Source organism: Clarias gariepinus, chromosome 15 (genome assembly GCF_024256425.1).
Source record: "Clarias gariepinus isolate MV-2021 ecotype Netherlands chromosome 15, CGAR_prim_01v2, whole genome shotgun sequence".
NCBI classification, from domain to species: domain Eukaryota; kingdom Metazoa; phylum Chordata; class Actinopteri; order Siluriformes; family Clariidae; genus Clarias; species Clarias gariepinus.
The window spans coordinates 21,034,024-21,053,440 of NC_071114.1; the positions used below are offsets into that span (position 1 = coordinate 21,034,024).

The window sequence follows — 19,417 nt, forward strand, 5'->3', positions numbered from 1 at the left end:
AAAATATCAAGACAATATTTATTACGAAACCTGGGAAACCTCTGTAAAGCGAGGAGCCGATAAACGTATTAAAAAGTATTATCTAACAAAGGAAGGGGAAAAATACAATTAAAGAATGCTAATGATTTGCTAATGTGTGAATATTCCCCAAGGCTCTACAGTGACCCTTTTGCTCGTGTTACCATTTAAGCTCACTTTAATCACACTGCACACAGAGGCTCGCTTTAATTCGCTGCTCTTTTTGGCAATTTAATGAAGGACGGTCCATTACTCTAATACAAATCAGCTTAAGCCGGCTGAAGTAGTCAGACAAACAGGTTTAGCATCAGGCAGGCTTCTGACTTAAAGAAACTTTCTGGATTTGTGGCGTGTTCAATCAAAGGCTTTGACAAAATCCATGTCCATTACACATTTATAGTTTGTTTAAAATCCCACATTGTCTCTCCTGCCTTTTGAAGATAGGCTGGAAAGCAGGAGTTACATTATTCACCACAAAGTCAACTGGAAGTCTACAAGGAGTAGCCAATCTGAATGACACCAACAGATCAACGCATCATTTGAGTTTACCACAGCTTCCTCACAACCACCACGCTTTTTCAACATCATATAAGGACACTTCAGTCACACAAACCTACTTTTATTTCACTCCAGGTAAGAGATGTGAGCTCCACTCATAGCTACTAACAGGGTATGTGTGCTCACTAACAAGCGCTGAATCCATGAAGTGGCTCACATTTGCAATTTAGCTTAGCAGACCAATGTGATACAGGGACAGGTGGAGTAAACAAAACCCTGCTCTCACACCTGTCATACATCTCTTATTATTCATCATGGAGTGAAAGCCGAAGTTTCCAAACAGCAATTATAGAGTTTTGCAGGTGAATCTGCTATGAATGTTACAAAGTCACCCCCAGCTTGTTTTAAAGATCTTATTTCTTTTCTAAACTGAATGTGTCAGTTCCAGAACAAAATGTCATTAAAGGACAAATTGACCATTGAGCACTGAATTGAATTCAGCTGAACAGAAGCATCTAAATATTTATTCTATTCATGAAATCAGTATATTCATTACACGTTAAAATTAAACCACACAGAGAGGAGGTGTTGAGTTATTTTCCACAATAGCATGGTTCAGACAGTGGTGCCAACTGTAATTCACATAGTGATCAGCCATATTAACAAATTAAGATTGATTATCAATGGTATGCCAATGAACTAGTGACAGAATCATGGGCCCACAAGGCTCCCCTATGCTTGACAGAGCAAAGGCCAGCCCTGGCATGAACAGACATAAAAGCCAATGCAGCTCAAAACATGAAAAAGTCAATGCTGAAGATGATAGGAAAGTACTAGAACACCCAGTGCATCACAGCCTGCCACATATGGGGCCCAGCAGGTAATAAACTCTCTAAACACTATGTAGATCCCTATCTGTTCGAGCACCCATGGGATGGAACCAGAGAAACGTCCAATCCATGACGCCCCACCCCGTGAACCACATCACCTAAAGGATTCGCCAACAAAAGCTGACATCCTGGTGCCAGACACTAGGACACCAGAGATCTTGTGGTGTCATGCCACAAGGGCACAGGACTGCCCAGGTGGCACAAGGGGATCCTAGAGAATATTGGGCATGATGTTTTGCATTGTAATGTTATGAGTGGTTTGTGTACTGAGTATGAGTTCTTATTTTATTATGATATTATTCTAGTAGCAACTCATCCACAGAGATGCAGATGATCTATATAATCTAACAGAGAACGGAAAGTATAAGCATTGATATAAAGAAACCTTTCTGTAAGGGAATGCTTATATAATGCCTATGGTAGGAGTCTCTGGTCAGTAATTTTCCTCCAAAAGTTCAAGACAGAGGAATTTGCATTTGTTGCTTGATAACATGATACTGTATATTGCAGTATGAAACTCAAGAGAAGAACTGGTGAAGGAGTAACAAGTCGTACCTGTTAAAATGTGAGTAATAACAGTTGCTACCTGCATCACAGACAACATCAAATGCAACTATAAATCATTAAGAAACATATTATTGCTCATAAGCAAAATAAAATTTGCAATCATTGGGAAAGTGCTGTGCTATAAGACGAATTAAACACTTCAGGATATGCTATTTCAGGAAAATAATCACCCCTGCCGTGGTAACAGTAACTCCGTTTTTTTTTAAACTGTATCACACCACCCTGTCATGAATTATTACCATATAACAGCACAGCCAGTCATGTTTTATTCCTTACTTATTACAGCAGCAAGAAGTGGAAATATGGGGCCATTCATGGTTTCTAGAGATTAAAGGAATGTGGTAAAACCCCTGCAATTTTCACACTTTGACCAGACAGTTCACTCAAATAAATTCCCCAGAAAAAAGATTTCATCATGAAATGCACATTTTCTATGCTAAAAAACTGTTGATGAGGTAGTGGGCTGGGGCTTGGGCTCGCTTTGCTATGTAGACAGAATCTGTATAAGATTTAAAATTGCTCGATTTGGAATTTCAGCAGGCACTCAACAATAATTATACCAGAGGTTATACTTATGGTGTTAGTTACAGATATTACACCAAGATTTTTATTTTTTTATTCTGCTAAATTATGCATCATTTGTTTCTTTTTATATATATATATATATATATATATATATATATATATATATATATATATATATATATATATATAATCACTAATGACTAAAGATATAATACTACAGATTTATTTTTACATTTTGGACTACAATTTCTCTGGTGTAAAAAAGATTCAAAACACAAATCAATGCATCACTTTTGTAATGCTGGCAGTGGACCTGACCACAAAAAGCATTGTAATTAAATATAATTAATGCTCTACATGCTGTTGACTAGTTTTAATATAAGATTTTATTGTATAAGAATTATGAACAATATCATCTTTGCTACCAGGCTTGGCCTTTCATTAATAGCCCCATGTTGTTTTATGGTCGATGTCCATCTCTCCATCTCAAAATGACTATTTATGCTTCCTGACTCACATATACCTACATCCCATCAGTTAACCAGACAGAATTTTTTCCCCCTTCAGTTCAAAGTTTTCATAATGATCACTCCTAATGGCAACTATAGACAGCTGAGTCTTGAAAACTGCAAGCTCTGTGTTCTTATCGTAATCTGCTTGAACGCAGTAGACATGACACTGAGAAAGCCAAGCGAAGAAGTCACTCATGGCCTCGTGATGACATCACCTCCCCTGCCAGTTGATTGTTTTACAAGGCTATCAGGATTTGTGACAGAAATCTGCTGGGAGACAGAAAACAGGCTCTCTTTTGCCCTGTCTGTAATAACATCCACAAGGAATAGAAGCTTTCTGAGGACAATGTTCTTGAGAAACTCTGCCTGGGATGAAGCAGTCGCTTTGCTCCCAGACAGTAGCACCATGTAGCAACATGATCTAGGGCAACTCTAAGTTCCCTGAGATTTCCATGTACATTGGAAAAAATGATAGCTGAATTTTCCTTCAACTATTGCTAGGATGACAAGAATATAACACCATCGAGAGCATCAGGTACACTGTTGATTACATCATTAGAATGCATATGTCTTTAACTTTCACATTGCAAAAAAAAGTTTTTTTTGGCTATCATTCATCTATTTTTAGAAAAAAATCTGGCCAATATTCTGCATAGAGAACAGACTGAAATGCATGCGGAGTAAAGGATAGAATTCTTCAAACTGATGTAAATTGGACAAACAAAGAGTTCACTATTCGACTGCACATCAAACAGGAGATCATGTTCTTGATTCAAAAAGTGCACAAACTTTCCACAGAATTTAATCAAATCTGAACAGCTAAAGCAAATCTCCATGCACTTTGCTCTGTTGAAGGAAGTGGTTTGCTTCCCTGCAACGTCAATCTAAGCAGAAAAACATGTTTTCAATTTTTACAATAGCATATCAGACTACAGAAGCATTTATGGAAATGACAATGGTACTGATTGGGAGTGGATCTGAGCCAGACTAAGCTCTTTTACCCTATTTTCAGGTGTAGTTTGATGTGAATTCTGCACGAAAAAAGAAGCCCACTTGAAATGGAAAGTCAGCGCAGAAAGTATGGCAAGGATGGGAACTGATTACATATTACATTCAGTCTATTCAACTCCCCCCCCCCCCTTAGATTATATCCCCCTGTTCTATCTATCATAAATAATGATATAATATATATTGGATCATTTTGGATATGATATTCCTTATTACTGCTTGCTAATTGAAGCTACATAGTGAACTGGTTTGATTCTCACCTACTGTATGCTTAATATACACGGTGTTTGCATGTCTCTATGTGCTTTTGGGTGCACCCTATCCAAAGTCAACCCCATCATGAGCCCTAAACTCCCAGAGTCCCCACCCACCATGCACACAATAAGGATGGATGAAAAGCTTGTTAACTGGGCTGCTGCTGTCAGAGCTGGCAAAACTGGCCCCAGCCAAGCAACACAAACTTGTGATGCTGAGAGTATCCCAAATGTTATAGAAGCTGGAGCGGACCACAAACATTAATTCTTTAATTTATAATATAATGAATTCTCTACACATCATTTAATAGTTTTGACGTGAGAGTTTATTTAATGATGTACATACACCTGTCTTTCTGCATCTGTGTCAGGAAGTCGAATAGTAAGAAGGAAGTTGTCTTTCACAAATTTCTAGATAAAATGAGCTAACCACGCAGATTTTCATTTTTTTTCCTAGTTTATAGTATTTATAAGTGTCACCGCCAATGCGAATAATGAATTAGCACAAATCAGAGTTTACACATGCAGCTAAGTGCTATCAATGTTGTTGACCTTGTCATTTCTTCATGTCATGGATTTAACTCCTGCTGTGAGAAATGTGACAGCAAATAGAAATAGGCAAAAATCCTTGGATCCTGGAGATTTCATCTGCTGTTAATGGAAGACAAACTGTCTGCCTCCACTGTGAGACCATTATCTCGCAGTAGAACCCATGTTGCTTATCTTATATTGTGGAGAAACACGGCTGTACATGCTTGCTATTAGCAGATGATTTGCAAATTCTCGAACGGACTATGGAGTCCGCACAGAGGCGTTTCTTAATGATGAATGATGAATGATGAAGTGTGGAATAAGAAATAGGGAAAGGAGACTGCTGGAATCCATGTGAAGATGTGTATAAAGTTAGGACTGTCATATGATGCTGCAACTCTTTCTGATAAATGGATTTTTGTTTGGAACGTTTTGATGAGTAGCTTGCATGAGCACATGAATATGGATGCAGTGAATAACTTGATCACTTGCTTGATCACCACAGCATACCATGCAAGCGGCCCTGCAGGCAAAAAGCCCAAGTTTGTTGAGCCACCTTCAAACTCCCCAGATCCCAATCTGACAAGTCCAATCTACGGAGGCCTCACCCTGCAACCCACAGCACCCAAAGGATCAGGATGCCAGACACCACAGCACCCCCCCGAAGCTTAACTAAACCACAGCAGTGAAACTTATGTTTTGCAGAGATGGTCTGTGTCTATTTTGTAACAAAAAATTATGTAGAGATAGCTACAGTATAAAGACATGTCAGGGGGTCACCAGCTGAAATATAAATCACACAAGTGCACTCCACTGAGCTGAAAAGTCCGAGGGATGTGTGTAAAGGTACAGAATGTACTTTGCTGGAAAAAAATAATAATAACAAACAGGCCACACAAAAACACAGTTTTTCAGGCCTTCCAGGCAAAAACAGATTTACCCTAACTTTAAGTGCTCTTCGACCCTGAGTCATGTTAGTAGATATTTTTCTTAGCTTATTTAAAAATTATTTCGACTGAATTAGAAAAAAATGGTAGGCCTATGTGTACATACATATCTATATTAATACATGCAACTCTTTTTTTTTCATTTTTGACCAGATAAAAACAAAAAGAGTAATAGTTGATGGGTTTTTGTCACCCGCCTTACTTATATAAATGATTTAATAAAATTTGCTTTTAAAGATGCATTTGTAAAGGACTTTGTTTTTCCATTTTTGGCTATATTTTATAGATACATCATAAAGATTTAATTGCAGTATCATTGTGCAATTCATCCCTATTTTACTTTTAGGATGCATTTATTTTTTTACTTTGGCCTTCAAAAAGAAACAAAATACACAAAACTTTGTCAACAGTTAACTCAAGGTTTGCATAGTTTTCATTGTAAGAGAAATTTAGTGTTTTCATTGTATCTGGAATTTCGCACCTGAGTAACAAAGGAATCTAAAATGTACTTACTATAATCTGCTCTTTCAAGGACCAACAGCCAACCAAACAGAAAATCTACTTTATTCAACTTACTTAAAAACTCATTGTATTCAATGTAAGTTAGTGGTTAAGAATGTGCCCAGAATGCTTTGAGTTCAAATCCCTGCCCCAACAGTTAGCCATCATGGTAATGTCCACTAGGAAAGCCATATCTTTAAAGGGTCTTGAGAAAAGTTTGTGCATATACTGTAAAATGTAGAAAGAATAATACGAGAGTTTAAATCTTCCCAAAACATTGTCAGTACAATCAACACCGCTTTGCATTTCATTACTCTTCCACCACTGTGATTCCTAATCAGAGCGTCTGCCTGCCGCTGCTTTGTTTATCAGCACATCAAGTGAGATTACAGCTCAAGTCCTCCTGTGCGAACCCTCGATATGATTGATTCGCACCGATTAATACTGCAAGAGGTGCAAACGAACACATTTGCTTGAGAAAGATGCAGAGTGACATCACAAGTTCTTTAAATTTCGCAGCAACTGTCATTCTCTCTCTTAACCTCATTTATAGCCATCCGTAATGTAAAGGGATGATTGCATCAGCAAACTGCCAGGCAGAATACACACCGAATAAAGTGGAAATGTGGCTTGCACACTTGTTGTAAGCGAGTCAGTATGTGTGCAGATATATGGCTTCATTTCTCGCTGCTCGGTGGCTTCATTTCAGCCGTGCTCCAGCTTTTACTGCAGATGATGTGGGAGATAGCAGAATAGAAGAGTCTATTACACACCTCTCTTATTACACGTTTCAATCAGTGCCCGTATTTCCCATACGGTGAACTCGGGTACTCGGGTGGCAATTTTCGCAGTTTTAACTACACATATTCTCTCATCATGTCTATGCTCATAATACCCCCAAGTGACATGTCCAATCATTTAGCATGGTAGGGAATTTTAAATTTGCCTAATTTAAAAAGGCAATATTTTCTTCCCAATCCTAAGTCAAATCCCACACCAGTGATTTAATTTAATCTATTTCCCGCAAACTACCCCCACCTCTTATTTCCCCCTAGATTTAGTCAGGTGCCGATTTTTATAAACCAGCCAGCTGTCCCAAAACCAGGAAGAAGAGTAAGGTGCTTCCTTCAGAGACACACAGGGCCAGCCAAGCAAATCTTTTCTCATGCTGCATCCCAGGGCAATGTACCACAATTAGACAAAAGTAAAAAGTGCCACTTTCTAAAAACCTGAGCCCACAGGTGCCTACAATCAGCTTATGTTACTTTTACTGAAGGAAGACTATTCCATTCCTACCAATCAGAAAGCGAGCTGTTTGTGCTCCCTTGGTAATGGATGGTTAAGGCACTAGCTATATGATATAGGTATAACTAGGTATAGCTATATAATGATAAGGCAAACATATTACATCGTTAAATATTTTAATATCATTTTTATGCTAGAATTATGTACGAGCCTTTACATCCTTAAGTTGTGTACAGTATTTTCCAATGATGTCACAAAATGTTTTATTCCTTTAATACCACAGCAATTTGCCAATATAAAGTATATATAATATGTTTGTATTTTTTTACAATAACAACCAAGTTTTTAACCATTTATAATTGCAATTAATTTTTGTGGCATGTCCATTAAACTATTTAGTTCTGGTTATCACTAATGTTATAGCTGCTATAAACAGCTGTTTCCTCACTAACAGCTCTTTTTCCAATTTCCTTTATTATTATTATTATTATTATTAATAATAATAATAATAATAATAATAATAATAATAATAAAACAGCATCTTGTCAGGCTGGTAAACCACAAAATGCAGCTCTGACTGTTACAAAGTTCTATTACTAGAGATTCCTTGAAGTGAGCTCAACATATCACGTATTTCTATGTTTAAAAACATTTTATTATTATTTTTTTTTTTTTTTATGAGGTCATGACTACTCTTAGATTACATAGTGTCTGCCTTACAAATTTCTTTAAATTAGTTGTTTCTATAGCATGCTGTGCACGGAAAAAGAACACAGTTATAAAAGCAAAAACTCCCTTCATTTCTCTATATCATCCCATGCTACAGTGATGCACTTATCCGCACTTTTTTCTAACTGTCAAGTTAAAAAGTTTTCTCAGTATGCTGGAACTTGTTCAGACTGCTTTCTGTATGTCTGAGTGCGCTGGCCTCCAAGGAACTCCTTTAAAGGCCCAAACATGTGAAAATGGCTTGGACCGTATGAGGGTTGTGGCAATAACTCCTAGACATGTTCCTGTAATGTGTCAGTGATGTCTGTGTATGATTGTGTGTAGATTTCCCACAGACAAATGCATCTCTTGTGTTAGGTAGCGAGAAGATAGTTCCTCACACTGAATGCTGCAGGGAATAACTTTGATGGCCTCCAAGCCACCACAGCTGGGATCATCATTCATAGAAGTAGGGCCTTCATTAAAATGTTTGCACTATTCAAATAAGAGTCTCTTCACCATCTCTTAAACCTGTCTTTGAAGTTTTTTGTGAAAGTCGGTTTTACGCCTTCACTTACAAGAAATTTCTAGTTTGACTTTTCTAGAAAGTCCTAGTTTGACTTGAAAACCTCTTGTATAAACCTGTGGTTTGTTTTGCAGCTATAACAACTGGTAGTGAATCTATTATGGAAAATCTATAAAATGTAAAAATAAATAAAAATTCAACCAATCTAATTCAAGAATTCCAAAGTGTTATATAAAATAGATATTTACATTTTTACATTTAGTCATTTGTCAGACGCTCTTATCCAGAGCGACTTACATTTTTTATCTCATTACACATCTGAGCAGTTGAGGGTTAAGGGCCTTGCTCAAGGGCCCAACAGTGGCAACTTGGTGGTTGTGGGGTTTGAACCAGGGATCTTCCGAACCGTAGTCCAATGCCTTAACCACTGAGCTACCCCTGACCCCCTGAGATATGCTATTCCTGGCACACAGTTTTACCACCATTAGGAACATTGTTAGCATGATTTATACAATTAGTAAAGCCTATCCCAAAGGTCCTTAAAAACACTAAATATATACTGTAAGTCTTCTGGTAATGTTTTATTTAGTGGTCAACGTTACTGCAACCACATTTTTTACTGAAAGGACAACCTAAGGTTAACTTCTTAGCCAGTCCAATTAGCCTCCACAGCTAGTTTGCTAAACAAATTAAAAATACAGTTATATATACAATTACAGTTTAATAGTACAGAGCATGTGCTTGCATGTTCTAATGAACAGCACAATAAAGTAGGTCATAAAAATAGTTACTAGGTGTTTGCAATCATTAGCTAGATAATTAGGTAGATAATTAAAGAATGTAAATAGGGTATATGGTGGTACTGTAATTCTCAACCCTGGACCTGTTCTCTCACTTCCCAGCACATCTAATTCAAATAATTAGCTAATTAGCAGTCTTTTTTAAATCAAAGTGTGTGTGTGTGTGTGTGTGTGTGTGTGTGTGTGTGTGTGTGTGTGTGTGTGTGTGATAGAGCAAACACTACAATGGACAAGGAAGTGGCTCCTCCAGGACCAGGGCTGAGAATGTGGTATGTGGTCTGTGGAGTGTGCCCTTTCATTTAGAATAAAGAATAGCACTCTAAAACAAAAAGGAGCTATGACTCTAACTGGGAAATAAGCAGAAGACCCATATTCAAGTTGATAAGACGTCCAGATGTATTGATCTTTCCTTTCACAAAACATCCTAAGAAAATGCAATAATAAGTTATAATTATCCTCTTCTGGTCCAATAACCAGCACTCCATTTTGAACAGAAGGTACCGCAGAGAGTTATGACTTAGCCTTCAGTGACGCTAAAAGACTCCGAGTGGTTGGGCACTATATAGCTGTCAATAAGCAGCCCGAGGTTGTGTATTATTACAGGTTCATGGCATAAACCGATTCCCTTGGGGGCAAAGCAGGTGTGTGTGGGTAAACACAGCCCTTCCTGTAATAATCAATCATTCGTGCTACACAAAGATGTCGGCTTGTCATTCACTTGGAGCTTGAACACATTCCTACAAACTGGAAGTCACTTTTACAACTTGAGATGACATGGTACAGTCTTCTAGACCCTGTCTAACATCACGGAAGAGCTTCTATATTCACAGCTTTCTTATTGCATGTAGTTAACCCTGCAAAGTTTGACCTGCAAAATCATAAATGCGGTAATAAACCAGTAAACAACACATCTTGATAGATTAATATACAAGAAATAAATGGTTGAGCATATTTTCCTATAGCAGAATACCCGGAAGTTATTTAGTCCTCTTTTTGAATAGCATGTTCCAAGGCAGGAAAGGTATGTCACAACCCAGTTATTATGTTTTTTAAGACTAAGTTAATGCAGCTTGTAAACTGAAAAAGTACAACACTCTACTACAAAGTTCAGACACTGGAGACTCCTTCCAAAATGCTAAATAAATCTCTCCATATAAAAAACCATCACCATTTTCATGCATTGTCCCAAAAAACAGCTTATGTAAGCTGTCTGCCATACAAGTATGACTGTCAGTGCAGTTAACAGTTCTGTGGTATCGTCGTTATAATCCTTTATGGACAACTAACATGCAAAACAGATCGAAATACATTATACTTAAAATTCCTTAATAGGAATATATTTTGACGGCTAAAAAAACTAATGTAGGATTCCAAATTCCTCTCCAGGGTCGAAGTGCCACTGAAGTACTGGAGGTTTGACAAAGGGTTTTTTTTTTTTTCCAGATTAAAAAAGGAAGCACAGAGCAATTTATATCCACCTACAACTTCATAGCCTTAGGGAAGTTTTGGCACAGTGCTCACTCACTCTTCGATGTGCAGACACGCACACCATCCATGTTACACAGCTCAATTTGTTAGCAGATTTGGGGAATTTATTGGGGTCATTCTGATCATGGACACATTTCCTGTATATGTATGCATGAATCTTCCTAATACAGTGCACATACGTTCCAACCAATCAAGGGGCCAACACTTACAAAACACGTATATCTCGGGCATAAAACACACTAATTGGCCCCAAACACCCTAAGAAAAGCTGACAGTGGCTGCAGGCAATGCTCCGTTTTCTCACCTTGCTCAATTCCAGTCACTTCATATCATCTGGTTAGTACAATTCCTGCCTCCCATATGCAGATAATGAGCCAAGCCTGGTGTAACACCTATCTTGCAACATCAGCATAAAGTCTACACAAACAACATTAGCTTCTGCCTGAACTCAAGGTCCTTTCTAACCAGTCTATAATGAATAAGAGGTCAAGCAGTTATCAGGTGGGCATTTGTGGAACGGATAAGGCGCGTCGTGTGTTCCTGTGGGAGTAGCAATTCGTCTTTCACAGTTTCAACAAAATGCTAGCGGGAGGACACACACAAGAAATAGAACCATTTATTATGCATTTCACTTGTCGACGAATTTCATCATTTTCCAATTTCGAACAATCTAATCCGTAAGTGTGTACGTGCTTTCTCTGAGGCAGACTGAGGTGTGCCGCTGCATTTTTTTTATCCTTTGTCCAGCTATTCATGCTGCTATTAAAGTAGAAATGACAAAAAAGCTGCTACTTCAAATAAAGCTGCATACTGGGAAAAAAAAGTTTAGCAACTCGTAACTAGAGACTTGTGTGGTCAAATCCCATATGTGGGTGTCAACACCTTAAACCTGAAATGTGCAACCTTATGGACAATTAGATTTTTCTATGGCCTCTGTAGCTGTGAGTCTGGGGAATGTACTGTATACCTTTTCTACAGTACCTGCTTGTCATAAGCCCCTGCTTTTCAAAGCTAACACGTTTATTTCTGTTTTCGCTGATTCTGAGAAAATTAATATATAACCTATAACGGTAAGTAGAGTACTTTGATTCACTGTATGAATGGAGTTTTGTACTCTGTATTTTTGCCCAGTAGTCTTTACCTCTGCTTTATAGATAGTGTTTGCCCCTGGGCACAACTTCAGAAGCTGACTACTGTGCTATATTACAGATTTAAATTATTAAATCTGACAAGAATGTAACAGTGCTGCCCGTAACACCACACAAATATCATGTTCAAAGGAATTGAATTATTATGTTCAAGAAAGCAGCATTAGCAGCCTTTTAGATTTGACCAGCACCTGAAAATTTAATAAAGGGGAATTAATTTAAACCTTTAAAATGAAGCACAAATGGAGGCAGTTCCCCTACGGATATGAATCACTACATTCACGGTGACTTTGTGGCCCCTTCAATATTCAGCACTCATGCCAATAGTCCTGAGTACATATAAGTATTCATTTGCATGGAAATGAGTGGAAGTGGAAAAAAGTTAGGCGAAAGCAAGTCCTGACTTTTAAGCCCGGACCTGAAGAGGAAACCAATGGAATTAAAGCGGTTAAGGTTCTGTCCTAGCAACCGGAATGTTCTAGTTTAAACTCCCTAAATGCCAAGAGAGCCACCATTGTGTTGTGGCCTAGAGCTAAACTTTTAGATGCTGAGTACTTAACTATAGACTTGAATTTAATTATTTCCATAAATATATCTGGCAAATGAGTAAATTGTTAAAAATTGTTAAAAAATGCTAGGCAACCGACTGATGCGGCAGAAAGTGTTCTCTATGACGCCTGCAGATTGTGAAGTCAAATTCAGGCATGGATGAAACATAATTGCCTTTGCTGTCTGAGTGTATTCTTGGGTCATTAAAGTGACTCCAGCCAGTCTTTTAGCTCATGTATAGGTAAGAAGACAATTACCACTTTGCTTTTAGTGTGTTCAGTCGCCCTGTTACATGAGTAGCAATTAGAATAGAGTTGGTGTCTGGCATCTAAGGAAACCTGTACCTTCTGCGGTTATAATTTGCCATGTGATTGTGGGAATTGCCAGTGCCTAATTTGAAGAAAGGAGTTTAAAAAAATGAACCTGATTATACAGAAGATAGTAAGGTGGTGCAGTGGTTAACACTTGTGGCCTCGCATCTCCAGGGTCAAGGGTTCAATTTCTGCCTTAGGTCTGTGTGCAAGCATGTTCTCACTGTGCTTCATGGGTTGCCTCCATTTCCAAATTTCCCATAGTGTGTGGGTGAGTGCATGTTTGTTTGCACTGCAGTGGACTGGCACCCCATCCAGAGTGCACCCTGCCTCGTGCCCTGAGCCCCCTGTAATAGGCTCCAGGCTTCCCATGACCCTGTACAGGATAAGTGGTGTAGTGGTATTCACATGGCAGTGATTGAGAGTGAATTTGCAGGCGCATGCTCACTGATACACAGGAACAGTACATACATTAGCCCTGGCGAAAAAACAATAAAAGCTTGTTTCAAGTGACTAGCTGTGAAACGGTGACCCAGGGTTAGTCATGTTGTTAAATTCTGTTCGGAACACTGATGTGTAGAATGAATCATGCATTATTGAATGAAAGTTTATTAGGTACTTGTTACCCGCTGTTCATGTTAGCTCATGTGAGCCTGCATTAAACATGAGTCGGCCTGTTCGAGAATCAGGTTCGGCAAGATCTTACGTTATGTTTCGACACTAGCTTTTATTCCACCTGCCTATCCTAGCCACTGAGCTAAATTTATCACACAAATCTTATTCCAGTCCCAAACCAGACTTAGATGGACAGGGAGGCTTAATGTATGTGCAAAATGCTAGCATTGGAGTGAAGACTCAGAGGAGAATTCATGAGGTCACGTTTATCAAGAAATGTGAAACAATTTAAATGGGAAAAAAAAGATTAATTAAAATAAATAAAACAAAACTGCATGATTTTTTTTAGGTAGGCGGCCCGGGGGCGTCTTCACGGTTAGCACTGTTTCCTCTGGGTACTCTGGTTTTCTCCCCCAGTACAAAGACATGCTGAACAGACTAACTGGCATTCCCAAATTGCCATTGTGTGTGTGTGTGTGTGTGTGTGTGCCCTGCAATGGTTTGGCACCCCTCCCGGGGTGTACCCTGCCTCGCCCTAAGTCTCTTGGGATAGAGCGTAATAGACGATGAGTGAGTGAGTGAATTTTTACATTTTGCTGCCTATTTTGTAGCTAAAATCCAGCTTGCTATTCTGCTTGAGTTAGCAGCTTGTAAAAGCCTTAGTATGCTAAAAGAAAAAAAAAAGATCTCTAGCTACATGCATTTTTAAAAAAAAATCTTGTACAGCACCTGCATTTATTAGTGGTAAAAAAAAAAGCCATCACGATGACACTGTTTGAAGACGTTTTTGATATCCAGCTGACTCTCTATATTCTGGTATGATTAAAAACTTTCTAACAAGAACACTAAATTGTGGCTTTTTTTCAATAGACATTGAGAAGTAGAATAAATAATGGGTTTGGACTAAAACATTGAAGGAGCAAGGATCAGAGGGATAGTAAGGGTATAGGTGGAGTGAAAGGACATCTGTCAGCCTCCACCTGTGTGTGTGTGTGTGCGTGTGTGTGTGTGTATCTGTGTTTAAGTAGGTCACTCTGAAGACAGCCTGTGTTTAATGTACAGCCGAAAATAACCTTCAGACTGGAAAAGCAGAATTACAGCCTACTGCTGTGTTTCCATCTACCCTACAATAAACTAATTGCCACTGGTCTAAGGGCAACTTTATATGAATAAGACGCAGCCACAATAGTCTCTACATCTATGTGCAACTTTCCAGTCCTCCTCAGAAGAGCCAAGAGAGAAAGTAGGTGAGTGAAACCAGCCTGCTGTGATTGTACAAGTCATTAGTGAGGCATGGAATGCAGACTGTCGCACACACGCGGCACTAATTTCATTAAAACACTCATTCTGAAGACACCTCTGCCGTTAATTAACAACTTAGAGGGAACGGGAGTGGGAGCTCTGAGAGTGAGTGGGAAAAGAATCGCCACTCGATAATTTCACACGCCATTTAGTAGCTGCTGGACGAGGAATGAAAAGCTGTTACTGGCAGCCTGCTTCAATTTCACACTGATAGAGAAAAAAAAACAATAAACATCTCAATGCCAGTGGGCTTGGCAGGCCATGGTTAGCTGGTTGGGCAAACCAAAGTTGGTAGTGTTGAAAAGGCAAAGCCACTGGGCAGGCCAGCCTAATGCCAATAAACTTGGCAAGAAAATGTGAGTAAGTTTGAAAACCCAGTCCCAATGAGCTTGGACATGTCATTGGGTTTGGTAACTTAACTCCATGCCAATTGACTTGGCAACCCAATACCAGTGGATTAGGCAAACCAAAGTTGGATGTATGAGTTTGCAGTGTTGGCAATCCAGACCTTGAGTTTGTAGTGTTAGCAATCCAGAGTCAGTCGACTCGGCAACCCAATGTCTGTAGGCTTGGAAAATCACAGACAAAAAGCTTGCCAATGCCAATTGATTTGGCAGTTCAGTGCCAGTCCATTTGCCAACACTATAACAGCAATCATGCCAATTCAATACCAGTGGATTTGGCACCAGTACATGTCAGTACGTTTGGCAAATCACACCTACTGCATTATGAAAGCCCAATAATGGCTCCAAGCCTACAGATGCCAGTATTCCACAGGCTGGTGTGTGCCAGTATGATGGGCATGACTGAAGCTGGAAGACCTCCAACCTTCACATGGACAAATTCATCTGGGGAAATACTAATCTTAACCACAGGGAGCTGCTAAACAAACCATTGGAATAAACAGTATCCATGAACAGACGCAAACGCAAATGTTTTCCAGAAAGGAAGTTCCTGTGTACCAACCTGGCCCACATCATTCACAGAGAAGATAGCTGGCAATTGTTTTCATCAGTCAGTTGTGAGATGTGAATAATACAGATCAGCTCTTAACAGTCAACCTACTTCACATCACAGGACTGTGATGTGTGTGTGTATTAACTGGCCTTAGCTTAAAAAACACCAACAAAGATCTGCATGAAATATTGTACTGGATATTACGCTGGCTAGTTTTATGGGGCATTTTAGTCTTCAACTTTTACCAACACCTAATGTTGAAGTGATCATTACAGTGTTAAAATATATCTTGCAATGTTGAATTAAATAATCACACATTTTATTAACACCAGTGTTAAATTTCACTCACACAGTATTAAATTTAAACCTGAATTAATCCCAACATTATTAAATTAATACCAGCAGTGCCTAATAACACCTACAGTGCTGAATTAATTAACATTTTTTTTAAAGATTATCACATACAGTACACTGCTGACTATAGTGTTGAATTAACATCATTCGTGTTTAATTAAAACATACAGTTTCCTGTTGAAATAGCACATACAAGGTTGACGTAATAATAACTAGTGTTGAATCAACACCTTTAATGCTGACTTAATAGTAGCAGTGTTGATTTAACACCATTAATGTTGAATTAACAACATCACTACTGAATTATCACATACACATGAGTATCACAAAACTGGAGTGTGAACATGATTAGTGTTCAATCGATACAGTACATGTAATGCTGTTGTAAAAGCTACGGCATTGATTTTACATAATTTGCATTGAATTAAAGTGTTCAGTGTTGGTTTAAAACCTGCAGTGTTGAATTAACACCACAAGTGTAGAATTAACATATATAATACTAAACATCTGCTGTTTTACCACCATTAGTGGTAAATTAACACCTACAACATAGAATATCTACACTGTTAACACCATTAGTGTTGAGTTAACCTTAGTGTTGAGTTAACCCCTACAATATAAAATATCTACACTGTTAACACCACTAATGTTGAATTAACACCTACAATACCGAATATTCAGTGTTACCAAGGTTAGTGTTAAATTAACACCCACAATACAAATACAAAATATCCACAGTGTTAACACTATTAGTGTTGCATTAACACCTACAATACAGAATATCCGCAATGTTAGTGCACGGTTAGTGTTAATTTAACACTCGCAGTACTAAATATCTGAAGTGTTAACACCATTAGTGCTGCACCTTTAGTGTTAATTTCTACAAAGCTTGTTATTTCTAAGGTATAATATACACTTAGTGTTTAGTGAATATATACAGTGTTGATACCGCTGGCTCACGATGAAGTAACATCTACACAGATCTAACAGTGGAGGTCTTTGGTATTGTAAGAGTGAGCTCAGCAGTGTAGGTGTTGATTTAAACTTCATTCTTAAGACTACATTATTTCAAGAACTTTATACCTCGCTGACTATACCGCTTTATCCTGCATAAAAGGTCGCAGGGGCCTGGAGTTTATAATACTTGTGGCATGAGGTGGGGCAGGACAGGACCCTGGACAGGGTGCCAATCCATCGCAGGGCCACAGCACACACACAATGCAGGGCACACACACATACGAAATGCCAATTAGCCTAATCTGCATGTTTTTGGAATGTGGAAGGAAACACACCAAGCACAGGGAGAACATGCAAACTCCATGCACACAGACATGAGACAGGAATCACACCCAGACCCTGGAGGTGTGAGACCACAGTGCTAACCACTAAGCCATTGAACCGCTTATTTCAAGTACTTAACATTGGTGGCTATTAAAATCTAAGTGGTATTCAATCCAACACTGGAGGTTTTTCTGTGTAAATAAGATGCTTCTCACTGATATCCCTCCCCAACACCAGGTGTTATCCAGGCGTTTTATTTAATTAACAATTGTCATGAAATGTTTAATCATGACTTCCCATAAGAATGGAAAGAAACATGCACTCACCTCTGTGTGTGTGTGATGATGATGCAACGGTGCCGTAACAGGTGCTCTTCTCGGGGTCGCTCATCTCAGCATCATACCAAGCAAGGAAGTTCCCAAGCGCGCGCGCGCTTATCTAGAAGCTTATTATTAGTGCGCTGGCAGACGATTCTGCGCCACGTGCATACAACTCAAAATCAGCTGTTCATCTCATCTCATCTCTCTCTCTCTCTCTCGCACTGTTTCCCCTGTCCTGCTTCTTTAGTCCCTCTGCGCACTACATCTTATACATTAACACACCTGACTCCACACCATCACATGATTTTTAATAGGGAGATTCACTGAAAAACAGAATTAAATGATAAGGACTGGAATTGAAAATCACCGGTTTACAAATTTTGAAATGAGTCAATCAAGCGCAACAAGATGGGTGGGGGGTTAAACATGTGAAATGCTGTTAATGATAAAATGCAATATAATGCAACCTCGAGTTTCAATTAAACCAGGCATCCTCTTAATTGCACCAGCCTAAATATGGAAAGATGCACACATTGACTGAATCATAATCCTGATACGCACCTGTGTCTCTTACTGAAATATCAACCCTCTCTTAACCTTTGAAAAGGATCTACAAAGATAAATGTAGCTTGTGCAGGAAAAAAAAAAGTCCATAAAGATTAAAAGTCCAAAGTGACACACAAACCTGGATGCGTGAACAAAAATCGTTGTCCGCTTCTCTGCAAGAAAAAAATAAAAATAAAATAATAAAAAGAAGAATAAAAAAACAACTGTCATCCGAAGTGCTGCGGGAGAAGAAGATTAACCGCTGAGCGTGTGCGTCGATGCGTGTGCGTGCGTGTGTGATTGTATGAGCGACTGCGCTCCCATTTATACAAGACCTGTGCGAGCCGCGAGCACCGCGCTGAGGGGAAAAGCCACGCCCTGTGCCATGCTATTGGCTCACCAGGTATGCATATGCAAATAAAAGAGCGATCCGCGCGCTGCGGGCAGAACGTGGAATCCAAAAACGGTGCGAGGCGCTTCGGCGAGAAGTTCATTTAGAGCGCGTGAAAGCAGCTGAGGAGTGTGTTGAAGCGCGTACACACGTATATGAGGAGAGTTTTACTGTGAAGACACAGTAAACAAATGCAACTTCACGAAGCCGTTACTCATTACCCAGAAGTGAATTAACACGAACATCAAACGGTATTTACAGTCGTGACAATCCAGTGATGGGGCTCGAACATCTGAGCCTCTGATTAAGTCATCATCCAAGACATGTTTGATGTATGAATTTTGCTTTTACAGCTTAACAGTTCTGGTGAATGTAATGTTAGACAGTATAAGGGTTGGGTCTTTACAGTAATGATGCACTGGTGATTTAGGGACATCCTGAATAAGTATTTACGTTTTAAACATACGTTTAAAACATCATTTCACCATGGTATGTACTGAATAAACACTGTGGATGTTGCTCTCTCTCTCTCTCTCTCTCTCTCTCTCTGTCTAGACTTGACCCCACATTCTCATTCCAAACGTATTTGAATGAATGCTGAATAATTAACACCCTACACCCACAG

The 19,417-nt window shown here is 38.9% G+C and overlaps 1 protein-coding gene across 1 annotated transcript in view; it reads right to left on the reverse strand.

Moving 5' to 3' along the window:
- Nucleotides 1-18,686, reverse strand: part of LOC128542743 (cell migration-inducing and hyaluronan-binding protein-like) — a 135,918-nt gene extending 117,232 nt beyond the window's left edge. Inside the window, exon 1 of the mRNA XM_053512715.1 lies at nucleotides 18,541-18,686. The gene's annotated coding sequence lies outside the window, so the exon portion shown is untranslated. The remainder of the gene's footprint in view (nucleotides 1-18,540) is intronic.
- Nucleotides 18,687-19,417: the final 731 nt, after the last annotated feature.